Here is a 17,894-nt window from a genome sequence, read left to right as displayed (position 1 = left end):
AAGGCTTTCAGAGACTAGAAGGCTTGCTTCCTCCAAGAATCGTATCTTCTAGCTGGCCAGCAATCTTTGGGGTTCCTTGGCTTTTCTGTCACATGGCAGTAAACATAGTGGTGTCTTCTTTCTTCTCTGGGTTCTGTTGCCTTCTAGCTTCAGGCTGTTCCCTGTGGCTTCTTCTTTGTCCAATTTCTTTTGTTTGTAAGGACTTTAGTCATATTGGATTTTGGATTAAAGCTCACCCACATTCTCTCTGGGCACACCTTAACTAATAAAACCTTCAAAGGTCCTATTTACAAATGGGATCACACCCACAGGACCAGGAGTCAGGAATCTGAACATGCTTTTTGTGGGGGACATGATTCAAGTTCCAATAGTGAGAGGAAGGGAGAGACGGAGGGAGGGAGGGAGGAAAGGGAGGGTAGAGGGAAAAAAAGAGAGTCAGAAGGAGGGTATGGTAGTTTGAAGCTCTGTGTAAACCAGAAAAACATCGTCTTAAATCTAATACATTCCTGTGGATATAAACCTACTGTAAGTATGATCTCTTGATGAGGTTACTTCAGTTAATGTATGACCCACCTCATTCAGGATGGGTCTTAATCCTATTACTGGAGTCCTTTATGAACAAAATGGAGAGAGAGAGAGAGAGAGAGCCACAGAAGCAAGAAACAAAAATTAACGAAACCCGAAAGAGAAGGGAGGGACCAGCAGATGCCACCACGTGCCTTGCCATATGACAACAAGAACCAAGGATCACAGGCTGCTGGTCTCCGGGAAGAAAACATCACCTTGATGATGGCTTCATTTGGACATTTTTTCAGCCTCAAAACTGTAAGCAAATAAATTCCCATTGCTGAAGCCAAACTATTTCATGGTATTTGCTGGAGCAGCCTAGGAAACTAAAACAGAGGGATAGAGAGAGGAAGGATAGCCATGAAATCAAGGCTCTAACCATAATCTATACTGTGTAAGCAAAAAATTGCATCAAAATACTCATAAAAACATTGAACGTAAAAGAAATTTAAAAATAAAAACAGGAACAACTTTCTCCCCATACCTAAATCCACAATAGCTAGTCATAGTAATCAGTTTCTTCTTGAAAAAAGGAGGAATCAGCCCAAGCATGTGTGTCTGTGTGTGTGTGTGTGTCTGTGTGTGGAGAGAGAGATTTCATTTAGCACTAGCATGGTCTCTCCAGAGGAGCACATCAACCTAGCCAGGTTCCTCCATCTGCCTCCCCTGGTCTGTGTGTTCCTTCCTCTCTTTATCTACCCTTTGATCTTCCCTCACAGCCTTTAAAGAAGAAAGGTCTCCCTTTTTCTCAAAAACCAACTTCCTCTCCAGCGTTCCACTGGATCCTTTCCTTTTCTTATCAAATATGTCTATGTTCCTCTTCTTTTGAAAATCTTCCCTAGACTGGCTACCAGGAGATGTAGATTCCAACCCCTACTCTTCTATTTATTTGCCAGGAGACCACCAGAGTTCACATGACTGCTAGGAGCATCAGTTCCCTCAAGCTATGTTTTCATGACTCAGCCTTGCTACTGCCTCCAAATATTGCATTATTTTTATTATTTCTTTACCAGCCAAATCTCCATTACCTCATCACCAACTCTCTCAACCATCTGAAATATGGCTGTCATGTCCACCACAGCACTGAAATTATTCATCAAATTCTTTTTGCCAAATCACATATTCTATTTTGAGTCTTAATGCTCTGGATTTGGGTGTTGTATCTGACATGACTGAGGAAACTCTTGCAATCGTTTTCCCTGAGCTCCCCCTATGCTGAACCCCCTCATCATCTGTCCCCTTCCGCCTCTGCTTGGTCTGGTCCTGCCTGTTGCTATGGAGCACCTGCCTTCATTCATAACCAGAGAGCCAGCTACATGTATGGAGGCTTCGGAGATGATTAGATATTCTTCCTCAAACCCAACATTGACATCCCCACCACACGCTGAGCACTCCACCATAGCAAACATTTGATTGGAGATCTATCCCTTTGGGTTGAGGTGCATGTCCAGCAGAATCATGTGTTTTTTAAAAAGTAAATACCTCTAAAAAAACTTGTACATTAAGCCATCGTCATTCAAAAATAAGAAATTAATTTAGCAGATAAATTTTACCTCAGAAATCAAATAGTAGCACACTGAAGATAGGAAATATAAAACAAGTTCATTTTAAAGGATGTCAGCTCTATGGTCTTGATAGAAAATGTTAATTGTGTCTGAGAAAATAAATATATTTTAAAACCTATAGAAACACTGTTCCTATAATTAAAACAATATAATAAATATTCACAATTAGCAACAAGCAAGGTAATACTCTACTAACTCTCCAGAACTCTGAATAAAGGTGACAAATTTGATGCCCCCTTAGAGAATTTCCTATGGGAAGGAAGATTATGGAAAAGTTAATTATCAATTGCTGTCTATGCAGGTTCTGAAATAATATGATGGCTTACTGTCAGAAACATGAGAGATAATTTCCCTGTTCTACTAAATGTTACTTACCCTTTTACTCTAACCAGAAATGAATGGTCACAGGATTTTGCTTTGAAACCATAAGGATCTGATTCCCTTTTCCCATAAATAGTTTTCTCTGCACTTGTGCTCTATGGCAAACATTTAACCCTATATCATTGCAGTTGATAGAGTCTCAGATCCTCACCCCAATGATGAACTCACTATTCTTGATTGTCACATTGCTTGGTATAAAGTAACTGAGTGTTTTTTTAATCAGAGTCCACTCCCAAATTTCTGCAGCTGCTTCAGATGCTTCTTTTCTACATCCCAAAACCTAGATCAGTGGGTACAAAGTAATTGTCTTAATATTCTGTGTGAAAGTGGCCAGTGTTAAATTTCTCTTCTCTCTGTCTGCAAAATTTACTCTGGTACCAGATTAAAAAGATTATACCTCCACTCTGTAGCAAAGTGCCACCTTTACCCATTTCCAGAAGCAGGCCACCCACTTCATGTTAGGTTCATGACTAGGAGAAAGATCATCAGACAATGGCAAAAGGTAAAAACTCCTTGTCTCTGAAGACCTTCTCCTTATGAAAGGCCTTATGAAGCAACACAAGGGCATAACCACTGCTATTCTTCAAACAGGGAGAAGAAAAATTATTACCCCCTAGTGTTTATAATAAAGGAAACGTAGAAATTTTGTTAATATCAGAACCACAACTGTATATACAAGTAAATTCTGCCATGAGAGGGTCTGAATATAAGAAAGCATGTGCCTAAAGGTGACTTATTTACTTCTTTCCATGAAAGTAGACACTGCCTTCTTAAACTGCATCAACAGGATGCCTTTTTCCAAAACTACAGAGCAGTAGTTTTTAGTTGTGTTATATCAATGGTTGGTAAACTATAGTCCTTGTGCTAAGTCGAGCCCACCACCTATTTTGTAAATAAAGTTTTATTGAAACACAGCCATGCTCATTTGCTTACATTTTGTCTCTGGCTACTTTCCCACTACAATGGCAAAGTGAGACCATATGACCCACAAAGCCTAAGATATTAACTCTGTGGCCCGTTATAGAAAAGTCTTGCTGATCTCTGCCCTATAATCTCCACAGAAAAATTTAAAGTAATTATAATAATAACCAATGGCTATCAAACTTTCCAATGCACTGTTAAATAAATTATATGAGTTAAATCATTAAATCTCCACAACAGATCTAGGAAGTGGGCACTTTTGTTAGCCCCACTTAAAGGTGAACAACCTGAGGCTTACAGATGTCTTAAGTTCCCAGAACTAGGAAGTGGTGGAAGCAGTATTCAAAGCCAGTCAGTCTGGCTCCAGTGCCCACACATCAACCAGTAAGGCATGTTTCCTCCAGTATAATAATTGCCATTTACCAAGCAGCCACTATATATTAGCCTTTGCATACATTATCTGAAGGCTCATCACTGCCTACACTTGTACCTTCCAAAGATCAGGGAAAAAAGGACCCAGATTAGTGAAGTAACTTGTCCTTGATCAAACAGCTAGTAAAGAGAAAATTCTTTGTTCAAACTCAAACTCTATAGCTCTTTATGTATGCTGCCTCACAACAGAGGTAGCATTTAAGAGACAATACAACGAGCATTAGGAATTAATTTTTTCTAATTTTCAATTTTGTCTAGAAAGACTATAAGTCACCACATGCAGATTCTAGCCTTTGCTTGGTCATTAACAGTCTGTGTGACAGTAGATACGTCACTTAACCCCTTTGGATTTCAATTTACTTCTTGGTAAAAAGAGAGAGATCAAGTTGGATGCTCTCTAAGTCTTCTAACTCAAATACTCTCTAACTTTTCAGTTCTGTTTTCTCACAGGGTTATGCAATCATTTTTGCACGTCCTCTCTCTCTCTCCCTCCATCTCTCTGTGGTCATTCCAAACAACTATCTGAAAGAATGAGTCAAGTGTCCTATTTTAAACTCCTCAAATGGAATAATTTCTTGTTATGGACCTTAATTGCCTTCCATTCAAGAGAGAGGCAGCACAGTAGCCAACTCCCGTAATCACTCATCATTACAGGATAATTCATGAAAATAGCTGCTTCCCCCTAGAACACTAAGAGGATATTTCTGACTCTTATTCCTTCTTCACTCACTTTTTGCCTCTGATTTGGTATATTTTGCTCATTTATTAAACAGTCAGTAAATCAAATTCCTACGACACAGATGGGTCAAATGCAGCAAAATAGACATTGACTATAATGTGACATGGTGGAGGTCATTGTTTTCCTTTATTATAATTTTTTAATTCATTGCCATCCATCTGAAAAATTAAAATAGTAAGGCTTATAGCTGTGCATAAAAGGCAGGGCTTTCCAAGCAAGATGTTTTATCTATATCTTATATCCTAATCCTATTATCTTTCTCTGTAGATTATCAAATTTAAAGGACCATTGAAGTCACCTGAGAGAAGCCTTCATCAGGTTAAAACTGGCTTCCCAAGTAAAGACTGAGTTCTGAAACCTGCCCCACAGGGTTTATCAAATGGCCACTCTTCTCAGGCTGAATCCCTTCACTTTGACTGTTCGACAAAACTGATGTAAGGAAATACTTCTATGAGTTTACTTCCCTAAGTGACTTGGTTTAAAAAAAAAAAAAAAAAAGGCCATCTTTCCAGTGATCCCTTTAAGCCTTTTTAATTGCAAAAATTCTTCTTTATGGTGTCACTGACCTAGCCTTAGCAAAGTTCATTTCAGAAATGTGCTGAAGTGGGTACCAGCCCTGACAACTAAGGCTGAGAAATGTTTTAAGTATCACGACTCTACATTTTTCTTCTGTCCGTGAAGTTCAGGGATTCATCCTGTCTGAATCATGCCTGCCCTTTGTTTATGCATGAATAAGATATTTTAGACACTGAGGACATAGCGCAGACACCAGTCCTTCCTGGAAAAATAAGACTGAGACTTCAAATCAGAGTGAGCACCTCTGTCCCCAGTGCCAACTAATTTCTAAATGTGAATAAAGATACATTGTTTAGCAAGCTTTCTCCAATTCTCCTATTGGCCTCTAGCCTTTAGCTAGACAAAAATGTCACATATAATGGATACTAAAATTAACGGCACATTTTGCTTTTCAGTTGATCAGATCAGCGGAGAATGAGGTCAGTCTCTTACCTCCCCAAGATAAGAGGTTGTCATTGTGTGACTACATTCTAACAGCACCGTAGACATTAGGCCTCAGAAAATATCTGATAACTTAGAAGCCCAGAATATGCCCACAAATATGCAATTCAGCCTAATCCCTAACCCTTTACTGGACGACACCTCCCCGGTGCTGTTTCTATCTAACTTTGGAAAACCCCTTCTTTGCCAGGGATTGCTCACTGACAGCCATTTGTGGGGCCCCTATCATTTCAAAGACACGAGGCACGGAGATTATCCTGAACAGCAGACAAAATCCATGCTCTAATAGAGCTTACATTCTAGTAGAGGGATACGGACAGTAAACAAATAAACAAGAAAAATGAACATAGTAATCAGAGCCATCGTGAAGCTAAAGCAGGGTAATATTAAATGGAAAGAAGCACTCAACTGGTTTCGGTAGTCAAGGAAGATTCTCTGAAGAACTGACATTTAAGTTTAAAAAACTGACTTAAAAAAGAGAAAGCCTTTCAAGAGCTTGACTAGGGAAGAACTTTCCAGGCAGAGGAAGCACCCAGTGCAGCGGTCCTAACACAGACTAGAACTTAGAGCTTTCAAGAAGGGGCAAAAGCAGGAGGAGGGAAAGAAGACAGAGATCTCATAAAGTCATAAATGTAGGCAAAGGATAGGTGTCACAGGGCCCTGAATACTCACATAAAGAGCTTCATTTTAGTCTAAGTCTTATGGGAATCTATCAGAAGGTTTTAATTAAGGGAGCTTTGTGACCAAATTGGTTGGTTGGTTGGTTGGTTGGTTGGTTAGTTGGTTGGTTGGTTGGTTGTTTAGGAGATAGCAGGGATTGAACCCCGGACCATGTACATGGCAGGCAGGTGCACAATCAGTGAGCTACACCCACTCCCCCAAAATGATTTTTAAAGAGGGCCTAGCTGCCTTGAGAATGGATTGTAGGAAGGCAAAAATGGAAGCATGTAGGCCACATCTCCCAGATGAGATCTGATGGGGGCTTTTACTGGGGTGGTAATTAGCAGAGAGGTAAAGAATTGGAATTTGGAGACAGAATGACAGGACCTGCTAAAGGATTTGATATGGGGGATGAGGGAGAGAGAGGAGTCAAGAATGATTCCCAGATTTTGACTTCCTGGTAATACATTGGACCTGTTCAGTAATTTGACATCTGAGATTGTAATGTTTCAGCCAAACAGCACCTAATACATGACCAATTGCAGTGTAAATTTGAAAAGCACTGGAGGAAACTGGTATATTTTTATAAACTCTCATCAGAGAGATCATCACTGTTCTGACTCTCTCCTTCAGAGCAATTTTGTTCCTTGAGAGAGCCTCTGAGCATGCCTGCATAAGAGTAGTATTCTTAACTTAAGGGAGAACGAGTGCATTTCCTCATTATGTCCCTGTAGCCCAAAGGCACATGGACTAGAGGGTGGGCTGGGGATTCTGTGCTTTGTTAAAGTGAAGGGACAATCAGCATCAGGAGCATTAGCCATGGTGGTACACAGGATTGCTCAACGACGTATGAAAAGAAAAACCAGTCATCTGAATTGAATTTTCAGCTGAAGCCTAAGAGGCCAAATTTAATCATCCACCTAAAATTATCACACAAGTCAATATTTCCTCCCTTCTCCTTGCAGAGGGGAAGAAACCGATCCATTATTTTCTAGTCAAGCAGGTGGCCTTGAGGCAGCTAACCAGCTGGCTGAAATCTAAATACCTGCGCCAAGACAAAAGCAGGTAACATGATTGATTATCTTTTCATCTTACGAGAAGAGAATCTCCCCCAGCCAATCAGCATGCAGAACTGCTATTACCAAACAAAACTAGACTTAAAGCTGATAAACAAAGGTGCCCAAATGCCAGGCCCCAGTTGGCTGGGGCTTCATCTGCCAGCTAAATTCCATATAACACATTGATTTCTAACAAGGTTCAGTTCGTTTCTTAGTTGTTAAGCCCTGGATTTCTTGAGAACTTGAATAGGCATCCACACTCCTGGCAATCATTTCAATATTTTCTGTCTCAGAGTTAGAATTGGTCTGCCCCAGAGAGAAGGTTCTTCCTCCAAATATTCTTGCAAGTATAGACTTCCAAGTGGTTCATAGATTCCTTTCAAATCCCTTCTGTTTTTCCTCAGGGTGAAAAAAATAAAAACTCCTGTTTGCATCTGTATTAGTCTGGATCCTCCAGAAAAACAGACCTGAGAGGATTTTTATATAATTATCATGAGATTTATTAAAAAAGAGTTGACTCACACAACTGTGGGGATTGGCAAATCCATATTCCATAGGGCAATCTCAAGTTGGGAACTCTGATGATGGTTTTCATGAATTCCCAAGGAGAAGCTGACTGGCTGAAGGAGAGAGAGAAATTCTTCTTTCTGACTACTGAAATCCTCAGTTCTCCTTTTAAGACCTCCTATGATTTGACGAGACTTCTCTCATTGCTGAAGGCAGTCTCCTTTGTTAACTGTAGATGTAATCAGTCACAGATGAATCAAATGACTGACGATTTAAACACACAAGTATCCTCACAGTAACAGTCAGGCCAATATTTGCTTGACCAAACAACTGGGTACCACAACCAGCCAAGTTGATACATGAGCTTAACTATCACAGTCCATCCCTTGTCAACTTGGCACCCAAGCACATCTCCTTGAACCAAAGTTAATCTCTAAATAAAAATGATAACGAAGTACTACATATTGTATGATTCTATTTATATAAAATATAAACATAAATCAATTTATAAAGATGAAGTTAGAGTAGTGGTTATGTAGGGCTTTTGAAGGACTGCTAAGGAGTGTGGAGTTTTTCTTTTCAGGGTAATGAAATTGTTCTAAAATTTTTTGTGGTGATGAATGCACAACATTTTGATTATACTAAAAGCCGTTGATTATACACTTTGGATAGATCATATGGTATATGACTATAACTTCATAAAGCTGCTTAATAAATAAATAATTGTGCAAGAATAGCCAGAAATAGCATCTGTGTAGAAATAGAGAGACTAAGAGATGAAGAATTTTTTTGTTAGTTTATTTGGTTTTTGTTTATTATTATTATTGAAATAATGAAAACGCTCTAATGATGACTGAGGTGATAAATGCACAACCATGTAATTATATCAAATATCATTGATTGCACACTTTGGATGAATTGTATGCTTTATTAATATGTATCAATAAAATTGATTTGTCAAATATAATAATATCAATCATATTTTCATCTAACATAATTCAACTGTCCTACTTACAACCAGAAGCACACTAACAATTTCCACAGAAGAGAATGTGATTCCCTGGGAAATATTCACTCTTAAACCTGATATCTTGTCACTTAAATACTATGATATAAAGTTAATACAACTTTTATGCTAAGTTAGGAAAGTTAGGATAAGTTAGGAAAGAAAACAAAGATATTTGCTTTATGTATATATGCCAACATATTCATAACAAAACAAGGAAAAATACTCATAACCATTATAGTCCTCATTTCTGGAACTGGTTACTTGGATGTAGCTTGCATGTATAACTACCTTCTCCAGCTACCCATTCTTTATTCCCTTTACACTCAGCAAGCACCTCGACTGGTCTTGGTTCTTTACCCGGTAGAGTGATTCAAACCTTCATTCTTGAAGAGTCTAGGCCATTAGTAGTCCTGCCTGGATTGTTTTGTTTAAGTGTGGGCTTTAATCACAGGACTTGGTAGTACTAAGTGTTGTCCTAAGGAATTGTATTAGTCAGCCAAAGGGGTGCTCATGCAAAATACCAGAAACCAGTTAGTTTTTAATAAAGGGTATTTTTGGAGGGTAGAAGCTTACAGTTACCAGGCCATAAAGCATAAGTTACTTCCCTCACCAAAGTTTTTGCCTCGTGTTGGAACAAGATGGCTGCCGATGTCTGCCAGGGTTTAGGCTTCCTGGGTTCCTCTCTTCCTCGGGCTTATTTCTCTCTAGGATCCAGGTTCTTCTCTTCCCAGGGCTTGTTTCTCTTCCCACACAACCAAGCTCCTCTGTGGGTTTACTTCCCAGGGCTCCAACTCAAGACTCCAGCATCAAAACTCCAATATCAGAACTCCAACTTTGTCCTTTGCCATGTCTTTTATCTGTGAGTCCCCACCCATCAAGGGTCAGGTACTCAACACCCTACTGACATGACCCAGTCAAAGCTCTAATCATAATTTAATCATGCCCAGGTACAGACCAGTTTACAAACATAATCCAATATCTATTTTTGGAATTCAGGGACCATATCAAACTGCTACAAGGATCTTTTGTATTCCAGGCAAACTCTTTACCCCATTGTGTTAGCAGTCTATTTCCCCCTTTGAAAATCAGGCTTAATCACTCTGGTCAGTACAATAATTCCTTTCTTTGCCTATTGATTCAGAGGCTTGAGAAGACCAAAGTGTTCAGTGGCTGTCTTAACTTCCATTTCATAGAATCATTGTTGTGTGTCCGGTGGAAGGAGTCACCCTTTTGGAAATAAGACCTGTAGACAAGCAGAGCTTAAAGTTGCAGAGGCAGGAAGCAAAAATTTTTCTAGTGGATCATTAGGAATAACAATGATCAGTGCCATTCCAATTTCTACCCCTTTATTCCTAGAACTGTGGTTCTTGGTTATGGGAGAAACAGTCCCATAGAGTGAATGCTCATTTAGAGAACATTGTCCCAGTCCTGCAAGGTTTTGCCAGCTAGTTTGTACTATAATTGAATATCCAAAATTCTATCCCACTGTTCTATTGATCCACCTGCTTCAGGATGATGGGGAACATGATAAGAACAGTAAATTCCATGAGCATGTGCCCATTCATACAATTCATTTACCATGAAGTGGGTCCCTTGATCAGAAGCATTCATAATGGTGGATGAGGCATTCTGTAAGCCCATGGATAGTAGTTTCGATAGAAGCATTGTATGCAAGAAAGGCAAAACTATATCCATAGTATGTATCTATTCTGATAAGAACAAAATGCTCCCTCTTCCAGATGGAAGTAGTCCAATGTAATCAACCTGACACCAGGTAGCAGATTGACCACCTCAAAGAATGAGGTCATACCAGAAACTGAGTGTTGGTCTCCACTGCTGGCAGATTGAGCACTCAGCACTGCTCTGGGCCTGTCAGCCTTGGTGAGTGGAGGTCCATGTTGCTAAGCCCACATGTAACTTCCATCCCTTCTAGCATAGGCACTTTGCTCATGAGCCCACTGGGCAATGACAGTAGTGGCTGGGGGAAAAGGCCAGAAGTTATCTATAGAACAAGTCATTCTATGCACTTGATTATTAAAATCCTCCTCTGCTAAAATCACCCTCTGGGAAACATTCATAAGGGACACAAATATACTAATGTTTTTTGTACCTTCATCCACATACCTCTCTGCCAGACCTCTTTGTCACGAATTTTCCAATCATGTCCCTTCCATCTAGCTAGACCACTGACCACAGCCCATGCATCAGTATACAGATGTACTTCTGACCATTTCTCCTTCCATGCAAAATGAACTAACAGGTGCACTGATAAAATTTCCCTTCACCTTTGTCTATCAGGGATTTCCCAGAAAAGGGGTGTAGTGCTGCACTTTCAGGTGGTGCCTATGTAATGTTCAGAATCACCTGTAATCCAGGCCTGAGTTTCCTCTTCCTCAGTCATAGAGATCATAGAGAACTCTCCACAAGACTATAGTTGCAGGTTGGAAAAAAGAAAGTAATATGGCAGAAGTGAGGTGAAGGACACTTGGGCCACTTCTTCATGTAATTTACTTGTGCCTTCAGGGCTGGCTCAGGCATGATCTCATATGTATGACTTCCATTTGATAATGGAGTGCTGCTATGCATGCCCAAATTTACGGCTTGGTGAGTCAGACAACACCCAGTTCATGATAGGCAACTCAGGTTTCATGGTAACTTGGTCACCCATGGTTAAGCTTTCAATCTCTTAAGACCCAGCAGCAGGCCAAAAACTATTTCCCAAAAAAAGAGCAATTATCTGCAGAGGATGCCAGGGTCTTGGTCCAAAATCCTAAGAGTCTCAGCTGTGATTCTCCTATAGGGATTGCCAATGGCTCCAAATAGCATCTGTATTAGCCATAGAAACTGCCAACACCATTGAGCTGCTGGATCATATGTCCCAAGAGGCGAAAGCTGTTAGTACAGCAGCCTGGACCTATTGCAGAACCTCCTCTTGTTCCAGGCCCCACTTAAAGTAGCAGCTTTTCAGGTCGCTTAATAAATGGGCTGTAATAGCACACCCACGTAAGGACTACGCTGCCTCCAAAATCCAAAGAATTCAATTAGCCCTTGTGCTTCATTTTTTTCCTGTAGGAGAGGCCAGATACAACAGCTCATCCTTGACCTCAGAAGGGATATTGCAACATAATTTGCACCATTGAACATCTAGAAATTTCACTGAGGTGGAAAGCCCCTGAATTTTTGTTGGATTTCTCTCCCACACTCTGACATGTAAACGTCTTACCAATAAGTCTAAAGCAGTTGCTACTTCTTGTTCATTAGGTCCAGTCGGCATAATGTGATCAATATAATGGACCAGTATGATGGCATGTGAAAGGGAAAGGTGTTCAAGTTCCCTTTGGAGCAGATTATGACATAGGGCTTGAGAGTTGATATACCCTGAGGTAGGAAAGTGAGGGTGCATTGCTTGTGGCAGTTTGAAATTATTTTATGAATCCCAAAAAGATAAACATTATGTTTGTGAACTAATTTATTCCCCTAGGTGTGGTTCCCTTTGATTGCATTAAATTCAGCTGAGGGATATTTGATTAGATTACTTGATAAGATCATATTAGGGCTTCTGATTGAACTACATCAGTAAGGCGTGGCTCAGGTTGAGTCTCTGCCCTGCTTGGTGGATCTGCTATAAATGGACACACAGACAGAGAAAAAAAGGATGCCAGCATATTTGATTCTATAATGTGAGTGGATTGCTTAAGCACAAAGTCCCCAAGAGGCTGGACCCATGGACCAGCTAAGGAGGTGCCCAGCCCTGCTATATGCCTGATAGCTTAAGCTGAACTTGAGAAGACAGCAGAACAGCCGAGACTGAGATAGAAGGCCCAGAAAGAGACAAGCCCTATGCTAGCTTGCAGCTGAAATTATAAAGAAAGCAAAGCACTGAGCATGAGTATGGAAGTCTGGAGGGGAAGGCAGAAACCAGGCAGGGCTCTCCCACCATCTTGCTTCAACACACGGCAGCTGACTTGGGTGAGAAAGCACCTCTTACAATGCCTTGAGTTGGACTTTTTGCAGCCTTGGAACTGTAAAATTTACCCCAAATAAACACCCTTTATAAAAGTCAACATATTTCTGGTACTTTACATCAGTAGCCCTTTGGCAACTAAAACACAGCTGAAAGCAAACTGTTTCTAGTGGCCTTTACTAACAGGTATTGAAAGAATACCAGATCAATAAGTTCATATCAGGTACCAAGGGAGGTGTTATCACATCTGGAAGAGCAGCTGCAATTGGAGTCACCACCAATAAGTTGAAGTTTACAATAATCCACAAACATTCTCTAAAATCCATGTTTTCTGCACAGGCCAAATAGGAGAGTTGAGTGGGGGTGCAGTGAGAATCACCACCCCTGCATCCTTCAAGACCTTAATGACAGCTCTAATCTCTGAAATCCCTCTAGGAATGGGTATTGCTTTAATTTTTAATTTTTTTTTTTTGGTTTTTCTTTATTTAACCTCCCCTTCCCCCAAATGTTTCACTCATCTGTCTGCTCATTATTTGCTCCAGGAGCAAATAATTTGTTCCAGGAGGCACCAGGAACTGAACCTGGGACCTCCCACATGACAGGCGAGTTCCCAACAGACTGAGTCACATCTGCTCCCCATGGGCTGCAGCATCTGCTGGCTTATGGCCTCTGCTTGTTATGGCAGGGGTGGAATCTAGGTCATTGTGGTGGCATCTAGCTCTGCTGCAGCAACATCTAGTTCTGTTGAGATGGTGTCTAGCTCTGTTGAAGTGATGTATAGCTCTGTTATGGCAGCTTCTACCTCTATTGTGGTGGAGTCTAGCTCTGTTGCAGCAGGAGGCAGCATCTGCTCATCTTCTTTTAGGAAGCACTGGAACCTGAACCTGGGACCTCCCATGTCATGTGCAGGAGCCCTAGTGGTTGAGCCACATCCACTTGCCTGGATATTGCTTTTGATTTACTATTTTCTAGGTAGAGGTAATTCTAGTGGCTTCCATTTGGCCTTTCTACCATAATAAACCCTCACTCCATAAGTCAGGGAACCAATATAGGGATTTAGCCAGACGTTGAATATGTCTATCCAATTATGTATTTTGAAACTGGGGAAATAACCACAGAGTTGGTTCGGGGACCCACTAGACTCACTGTGAGAAGGACTTTAGCTAAAACTCCATTGATCACCCAACATTCATAAGCTCTACTCTGACCCAATCACAATGACATTTTGGGTCTCCTGGAATTAATGCCAGTTTGGAACCAGTCTAATCATCTCCAAAATTTCTGATCATTTCCTTTTCCCCAGTGTACAATCACCCTGGTAAAAGACCATAGGTCCCTTTGGAGAAGGCTGTGAGGAATAATAACTATATATATTTTGGGCAGTGTATTAGGGTCCTTACCCAAGGGGACAAAGCCTTCCCTTTATATAAGGGATTCTTTGACTATAAACTGTCTCAGTTCTTGAAATTCATTGCAGGGTCATGACTCTTGTGATTCAAATTAGACTTTTGTTTATCTAACCTGGAAATCTTCTCCTTTACATATCAAGTAGAAATTTAGTAGCCTGTCCATTTATTTCACTTCTAGGTATCCCATGACCAATACCATAGGTCTCTGTGACTCAGATTATTTTGATTGTTGCTTTGACTCTGCTATCCATTATGGTAGCCACCCCCACCTTGCCATTGGCAAGTAAGTGCTGCCACTTGGCTCCTTCCAACCTGGGATCTGATCATCCACATTGTGTTTAAGGACCCAAGTTCAGTGGCAGCAGTTTCTACAGTAATATCTGACCAAAGAGAAAGGCAACCACAGAATTATTCTAGGATGGTTGAATTGCTCTCGCAGTCCTGGTGAAAGTATGTCCTTTCAACATTCCTGGGATGGGTGAGAAGTTCTTACATGATAAATCTACTTGAACATTCCAACAATTCTAACATTCTAACATTATACCAATGCAGTTCTGACATTTCAGTTTCAGGTAATGTAGGCCACCTTTTGGTCATGTGTTTTTCAACCACCCAAACAAACTGTTAAAGCCCTTTATAACCCCTTGAGCTATAACACTGAATCTAGACTCTGCTTAGTGGGCCCATGTGAATAAATTCAATCTGATCCAACTTTACATTCCTACCATCATTGTCTCATACTCTTAATATCCATTCCTATACATAATCCCCTGATTTCTGTCCTCTGGTTTCTTCTGCATGGAAAAATCATTCAGTTCTATTGGAGTGAGGCATACTTCCTCATGGGTCACCTCTCTACCTCACCTTTTGGGGCCTGCTGGGACATCAGTCTAGTTATAGGTCTAGAAGAAAAGAAAGGTGGGAGTGCATCATGAGAAAAATTAGCAATGACTTGCAAGCCAACTACTTCAAAGCATTCTATTACAGTTTCATCTTGTGAAATAAGATTAATCTCTTCAGACAGAGGTATAAGGGTGGTTTTCTCAAAGGAAGGAAGTTACAGATTAATCAAGCACAGCAAGCCTGAACTCTTGGGTGGAGGCAGGATGACTAATTCCTCAGGGCAGACTGGAGGTCAGGTGGCTCATTCCTCAGGGCAGACCATTGCAGGTTTGTCTGGCAAAGAAGAGTCAGCAATTTTAATGTCACAACCATCATCATTATCAGCCCATATGTCCCCATTCCAATTTTTGGGTTTCCATTCCTTCCTAATCAATTCCCTCACTTTAAGAGCAGACACTTGCAAGTTTGGAAATTCAATTACATTGTAATTCAACTACTCACACAATGAGACTCTGAGTCTGGTTTTCAGAAATCCTGAGTGTGTGGCTATATGAAATAAGAGTTTCTTTCAGGTACATATGGAAATTTTCATGTTCTTCATGTGGTACTTGAGCAGGGGATTTGAAACCTTAAGCTCATCCCTTTAACAACTGTTTCCAGCATATTTAGGAATAAACAGCCAACATCATTATACGTTTTAACTCCACAAAACTAAGTTAAGCGCTCAAATACTGTCAACCAGAGCCTTGACGCTTTTAATTATTTATGCAGCAGTTTCCAATGGTGATATTTTGTGTATCTCTATTGCCAATTCATATCATGGACTATCAGTGCCTTTTTGAACCTTAGAAATAGAGTCCTTAGTGGCTTCCCCTCCCCCCCCCCAAGATGGCTCCCTCATCTATCTACTCATTATCTGCTTGTTGTCTGCTCATCATGTCCACTTGTTATCTGCTCATCTTCTTTAGGAGGCACCAAGAACCTAACCCAGGACCTCCCATGTGGGAAGCGGGTGTCCAACCACTTGAGCCCTATCCACTTCCTGCTCATTTTGTCTGCTTGTTCATCAGCTCATTGTGCCAGCTTGTTGCGCCAGCCCATTGTGTCAGCTGGTTGCATCTGCTCATCTTCTTTAAGAGGTACCAGAAACCAAACCCAGGACCTCCCATATGGGAGGCTGGTGCCCAAATGCTTGAGCCACATCTGCTCCCCCACAGTGGCTGCTAATCTAATCAGAATATAGAACTAATTCCAGGAACCCAAGAACCAATGCAGAAATCACATCCTTAAGATTGTTTCTCTCAGGTACCAGCTTTCTTTTCTGAGGTGTTGAAAATATTCTAAAAAATTAACCATGGTGATAGTTGCACATATATGTGAATTTATTAAAAAACATTTTATTGTACACTTTAAATGAATGAATTATATTACATGTGAATTTTAGCTCAATAAAGCTGTTTTGTAAAAATGGAAAAAAAAATTCTGTTTCTCGAGAACCATTCTCAGTACCAAAATCTATATTAGTCAGTGTTCCCCAGAGAAACAAAAACCAATACAATACAGAAATATAATATAGATGTAGATGTAGATATAGGTGTAGGTGTAAGTGTAGGTGTAGGTATAGATGTAGGTGTGGATAGAGATAGAGACAGAATTAGAAGAGAAAGAGATAGAGATAGATATGAGATTTATTCTAGCTATTGACTCACACAACAATGGAGATTGGCAAATCCAAATTCTGTAGGGCAAGCTGCAATCTAAGAACTCCAGTGAAGGTTTCGAAGAATTCCCCAGGAGAAGCTGGATGACTGAATAGAAAGAAGAATTCTTCTTTCTGACTGATTGGGTGAGAATTCTCTAATTGCTGAAGGCAATCTCCTGTTTTGATTGTAGATGTAATCAGTCATAGAAGCAGTCATTTGACTAATGATTTAAATCCATGAAATACACTTACCTGACAATCAGGCCAGTGTTTGCTTGACCAAACAACAACGGACTTCATAACCTAACCCAGTTGACACAGGTATTTAATCATGACTGTGTTCAACTTATTTTGGAGTCCAAAATTAAGATTCTACCTGACCATGTTTGTTGACCTGCATCCCAAGCATCTTAAGAGTGAGGTAGGATGATCCCACTAGAGCATTGTTGTGACCTGAACCATGATCCACACAAAAACATGTTCAAGTCCCAACTTCCAGTTCCGTGGATGTGGGACACATTTGTAAATAGGATCTTTAAAGATATTATTAGTTAAGATGAGGCCAAACTGATTCAGGATGGTCCTTATTCCAATACGACTAGAGTCATTATAAGCAGAAGAAATTTCAATGTAAAGAGTAGTAGGAGGCAGAAGGAGACAAATTTCCATGTGATGGAGGTTCTTTTGGATGTTATATGGAAGTTCTTCAGGTCAGGAGGCACAAACACAGATAGACAGCCAGCCAAGAATGCATGAAACAACAGCTCTGTTAGATCAAAGGGCTGGAGGGAAAGGGGAGAGTGAGGACAGTGGAGGGGCCCGGGGCTTAACTATCCCCTGAGAGGGTTTTTGAAGGAGGCAAGGAAGAACACATATAGGCCCCAGGCTCTTGCCTTTATTGTGACCTAGAGGAGAGTAGTGAGGCTTTCCTGAGGATAATGGGGATTGGCAATTTTAAACTGTACAATGCAAAAAAAAAAAAAACACAGACCCAGCAAGGGCTATTTGAAGGAACTGAGGAGAGTTATCACCCAAGCCATATGGAGCTGCATACCTTACTAGTGAGTTATGCAGTGCCAAAGGGTAGAAGTGGCAAGGACAATATGGAGATGCTAAGGGA

At 40.5% G+C, this 17,894-nt stretch overlaps 1 long non-coding RNA gene across 1 annotated transcript in view; it reads right to left on the bottom strand.

Moving 5' to 3' along the window:
- The window catches only part of LOC139439324 (uncharacterized), an 89,133-nt gene that overhangs the window by 32,928 nt on the left and 38,311 nt on the right, over positions 1–17,894 (bottom strand). The window lies entirely within an intron of this gene.

The sequence above is a fragment of the Dasypus novemcinctus genome, chromosome 1 (assembly GCF_030445035.2).
Source record: "Dasypus novemcinctus isolate mDasNov1 chromosome 1, mDasNov1.1.hap2, whole genome shotgun sequence".
In the NCBI taxonomy this organism is placed as follows: Eukaryota; Metazoa; Chordata; class Mammalia; order Cingulata; family Dasypodidae; genus Dasypus; species Dasypus novemcinctus.
The sequence above is the reverse complement of the archived record's forward strand: the minus strand, read 5'-3'. Positions and strand labels throughout refer to the sequence as shown.